The sequence below is a fragment of the Leptodactylus fuscus genome, chromosome 5 (genome assembly GCF_031893055.1).
Source record: "Leptodactylus fuscus isolate aLepFus1 chromosome 5, aLepFus1.hap2, whole genome shotgun sequence".
Lineage (NCBI taxonomy): Eukaryota > Metazoa > Chordata > Amphibia > Anura > Leptodactylidae > Leptodactylus > Leptodactylus fuscus.
This window is the reverse complement of record NC_134269.1, coordinates 209090282-209095846: the sequence shown is the minus strand read 5'-3', so window position 1 is coordinate 209095846 and position 5565 is coordinate 209090282.

Below are 5565 nucleotides of genomic sequence, written 5' to 3'. Positions count from 1 at the left end.
ATCCTGTACTGTGACATCACTGTGTGTATTATCCTGTACTGTGACATCACTGTGTGTATTATCCCTGTACTGTGACATCACTGTGTGTATTATCTCTGTACTGTGACATCACTATGTGTATTATCCCTGTACTGTGACATCACTGTGTGTATTATCCTGTACTGTGACATCACTGTGTATATTATCCCTGTACTGTGACATCACTATGTGTATTATCCCTGTACTGTGACATCACTGTGTGTATTATCCTGTACTGTGACATCACTGTGTGTATTATCCTGTACTATGACATCACTGTGTGTATTATACCTAGCCTATTCTAACGAATCCCATCCACACGTTGTATAATAATATGGGCAGCGGACATGCTTTGATATCCATAATCATTGCGTTTTTGGAATTCTCAGCATGTCAATTACACCTAAGCAAATGAGGAATCATCTGCGGACTTTCTGTGAAAAGAGTTGCGGGAGAAGCCATGATGCATTGCTGCGGTCGCTACGTGGGGTCTTAGCCTTGAATAGCAGTAAATGGAAGGAGCCGCTCCCCGGCCTGATAACAGGGGACAACAGACTCCAGTCACCTACAGACCAACCATATATAGATTGGATTTATCTGGCTTTCTAGGTGCAGTCAGTAGAATTTTGACTTCCGCTTTGGGTGTGAATGGAGAAGAAAACCGAACGCAGCTCAGATCCAGTTCCAGATAAGTACCCGAAAGTATAAAGTAATGTCGCCGGGGTGGGGCATACGGTTTATTTTACGCGCCGGTGTGAATTTCATGCACTTTTCATTCTGTGTTCTTTATGCACCTATCACAAATAAAACTTTTCAAGTGTTACACCTCGCTGTCGCCGCCGCTTTCGCCGAGAAGAGATTCACCTTCTCCTGCCGTATTAGGAGCAGATAAATATAATTTTATGGATGGCCGACATAAAATAAGAGGCAGTATCTTTTCGGAGAACCTCGACTGGCATCATAAACCATGAGAGGGAGATGTGCCGTTCTAAATGTCACCGCCAGACAGATAGAAACGTTTCATTTTTATCACTGCCTTTCATATCGGTCACATTATGTACTGAAAATTTCCTAAAGAAGGAGGAAACTGATAAGAAAAGCGGAGATATGCAGAAATGATGGGATGTCTGGAGAGACAACAGCGAGGAAATAGTCATCCTTGTGTATCAAGTCCTTATAGGATTCTCGTACAGACAGATAGTCATGTACTCTTAAAGGGGAGAATCATCTGTCAGCTATGATATATATATATATATATATATATATATATATATATATATATTTATTTATATATAAAATTGTATTTTTTTTTATCCTGCAATTTTCACTCTTACCACCAATCCTATGAAAAGACAGACAATTGCCAATTTTGTATGGCTTTTCTTTGCAGCAGTGACCTTGTTTACATCAAAGACAGGATTACAGTAGATGATAACGCCTCTATAGATAACACCACTGACCTATCATTACATCACTACTGACAATAGATGATGTCACATCTTATTTCCTCCCCCTCACGCCACAGAACGCATATAGAAGACTCTTCCATAGACCTCGATGAGTCGGCTCCGGACTATTTCTGTCTATGGCCATGACTGTGCTGTAAAGCAGATCAGTAAATGCTGTTAATAGAGTAGAGGAGAATCTCAGGCAAGATGGCTGCCTCTTCGGGGGAATATCCAGTCCCCATACACTAAACAGCATGGAGCCATATTCTGTATAGTGGCCAGGCGCGGTACTGCAGCTCAGCTCGCATTGACTTCAATAGATCTATAGATCAAATATTTAAGGCCTAAACTAAGGATAGGCCATGAAACAAAAATTTCCAGACAACCCCTTTCATACAAAGAGTTTTCTATTCAGGGTCCTCATCTCTTGACCAGAGCGGAGTGAAGAGCGTCTCTTGCTCTGGAGGACCCATCCTGTCCTGCATTACACTGGCAACGCATTGATATAAATGGACATTATGTAATACCTACTTTGACCTGCAGTGGTGCTGTAGGGAAACTGAGCACTTATCACCAGGTTTCCCAGAATTGACGGCTGATCGCTGGGGTTCCAAGCTTGAAGAGCCTTTGTGAACAACTTATTGTCCAGAGACCCTTCTAATAGGTAACGATCGTACAAAGTGGAGAACCCCCCTTTTTTAGGGGTTGGATCTGTTGTTTTTCACACATCCCTTTTTTTCTTGCCTGCAGCCACCACTAGGGGGAGCTCAGTACATTTACAGCTACTATGGAAGTCAGGGAGCACTAAGCGCTCTAGGGTATGGCGAACAACCCCACTGTGAGCGTCTGGCCCTCAATACAATTCTGTGCGGATCTTAACCATCAGGACACGGACATAGAATGAGAATAAATGACAGATTTGGTACAGCCGAGAAAGGGCGACAGTGAGCGCCCCCTTGTGTCGGCTACAGGCCAAGTTCTATATAAGTCGTGCCACTTTCCAAAAACCCTCACTTTTGTGCCTTAACAAACCCAGCCCCAGGACTCTACCACACACTGGGGTGTCCCATGTGGCCCCCGATTGGACTTCTTTTCTTCGCTTTTGTTGTCGTCTTGACTCATCTCACTTTTTTCTTCACAAATGAGTGAAACGTGATCAAGATGTCTTCAAGAGCAATTTCACCTACATAAGATCCATCATTTCCCAGCGCTAGAGGATTGTGTGACTGAAGCGGCCTGATATGACATTTATGTGATTCACGACGCAATGTATTTCAATGGAAAACATCCGCCTTTGATCTGTACAAATACAAGTAACTGTCGTCACTCACACTTACCAACTTTGAAGTTGACATAACAGGGATGTTTTAAGGGAGTGTGTCACCTTATATACCCCGGCCCTGCAGATAGATAGGTTACTGTCACCAGACCCAGCATATCACCCCAGCCCTGCAGATAGATAGATACTGTCACCAGAACCAGCATATCACCCCAGCCCTGCAGATAGATAGGTTACTGTCACCAGACCCAGCATATCACCCCAGCCCTGCAGATAGATAGATACTGTCACCAGAACCAGCATATCACCCCAGCCCTGCAGATAGATAGGTTACTGTCACCAGACCCAGCATATCACCCCAGCCCTGCAGATAGATAGGTTACTGTCACCAGAACCAGCATATCACCCCAGCCCTGCAGATAGATAGGTTACTGTCACCAGAACCAGCATATCACCCCAGCCCTGCAGATAGATAGGTTACTGTCACCAGAACCAGCATATCACCCCAGCCCTGCAGATAGATAGGTTAGTGTCACCAGACCCAGCATATCTCCCCAGCCCTGCAGATAGATAGGTTACTGTCACCAGAACCAGCATATCACCCCAGCCCTGCAGATAGATAGGTTAGTGTCACCAGACCCAGCATATCACCCCAGCCCTGCAGATAGATAGGTTAGTGTCACCAGAACCAGCATATCACCCCAGTCCTGCAGATAGATAGGTTACTGTCACCAGAACCAGCATATCACCCCAGCCCTGCAGATAGATAGGTTAGTGTCACCAGACCCAGCATATCACCCCAGCCCTGCAGATAGATAGGTTACTGTCACCAGAACCAGCATATCACCCCAGCCCTGCAGATAGATAGGTTAGTGTCACCAGACCCAGCATATCACCCCAGCCCTGCAGATAGATAGGTTACTGTCACCAGAACCAGCATATCACCCCAGCCCTGCAGATAGATAGGTTACTGTCACCAGAACCAGCATATCACCCCAGCCCTGCAGATAGATAGGTTACTGTCACCAGACCCAGCATATCTCCCCAGCCCTGCAGATAGATAGGTTACTGTCACCAGAACCAGCATATCACCCCAGCCCTGCAGATAGATAGGTTAGTGTCACCAGACCCAGCATATCACCCCAGCCCTGCAGATAGATAGGTTAGTGTCACCAGAACCAGCATATCACCCCAGTCCTGCAGATAGATAGGTTACTGTCACCAGAACCAGCATATCACCCCAGCCCTGCAGATAGATAGGTTAGTGTCACCAGACCCAGCATATCACCCCAGCCCTGCAGATAGATAGGTTACTGTCACCAGAACCAGCATATCACCCCAGCCCTGCAGATAGATAGGTTACTGTCACCAGAACCAGCATATCACCCCAGCCCTGCAGATAGATAGGTTAGTGTCACCAGACCCAGCATATCACCCCAGCCCTGCAGATAGATAGGTTACTGTCACCAGAACCAGCATATCACCCCAGCCCTGCAGATAGATAGGTTACTGTCACCAGAACCAGCATATCACCCCAGTCCTGCAGATAGACAGGTTAGTGTCACCAGACCCAGCATATCACCCCAGCCCTACAGATAATACTCTCCCCAGTGGCGCCCCCAATAGTATCACAGTATAATGCTCCCCTGTGACCCTGCCCAGTATAATGCTCCTAAGTGTCCCCATACACAGTATAATGCTCTCCCCACTGCCCCCCCCAGCACTTGAAGGTCTTGCCACCATATACAAAATACTCACTGATACTAACCTATCTATCTGCAGGGCTGGGGTGATATGCTGGTTCTGGTGACACTAACCTATCTATCTGCAGGACTGGGGTGATATGCTGGGGTCTGGTGACACAGTCCCTATAATAGTAGCTGTATACCTATGTATACAGTGATTTCCACCTAGTGGTTGCTACAAGTAACAAGAATGGCATGGTTTATGGTAGAGGCCCTCTACTGGAACTGTTAGAGGGGGATTCCATATGCATCTTATGGTGGGGACAGGGAGACAGGGAGTCATTTCCTCCTTACAACCCTATAAAGGAATCCCGTCACCATCTCTATAACCTAACCGCATGGCTGTGCATTCATTGCTGACTTGGCTGGGTGTTTCCATAGAGTAAGAATCCCCCTAGTTTAGAAAATCCACAAAGCTCGGAGCCAGCGCCGCACGTACCAAAGTCATTTGTAAATCCTCCAGATAACTGGCAAGCTGACTTCCATATGGCCGGGAACAGCAGTTGTTAACTACGGGGTGCCGGGATCACGCAGGCAGACGACACGACAATTATTCCAACCTCTACTTCAGGGTGTGTGACAAATGGAACAAATTAGGTTTGAGGTTCGTTGTGTCTCGCGGAAGTTTCTTTCTGTAATTAACATCTAAGGCTTTAATGTCGCCACTTGCTCTTTTCCCAGCAGCGGATAATAAGACGCTTTTCCTGGGGTGCTAAGCCTGACCCCGTCTTCTTGTACTACAAGACGTTGGTGCTTGCAAAGAAAATTGGGACGATGTGTCTTCAAGTGCGTGGAGCGATACGAGCGCAATGTGGATGAGATGGTGATACCCAGCGGAGACGTGTAAGCTCTTGGGTCAATAATGATAAAGAATCAGAACTTCCTTAAAGGGTTTGTTCAGTTTAAAAACTCATCTTCAGGAATTATAAGGTAAGGAAGGAGGGAAGGGGGGAGGATCCTCTGTTTAGGATTTTTGGCTTGTGGTCTGGAGGATCTGTAAATTACTAGTCAAGTGGGCGGTAACACTGCATGACATACAGCACACAGAGACTCCGCCCCCAGTGTTACCGCCCAC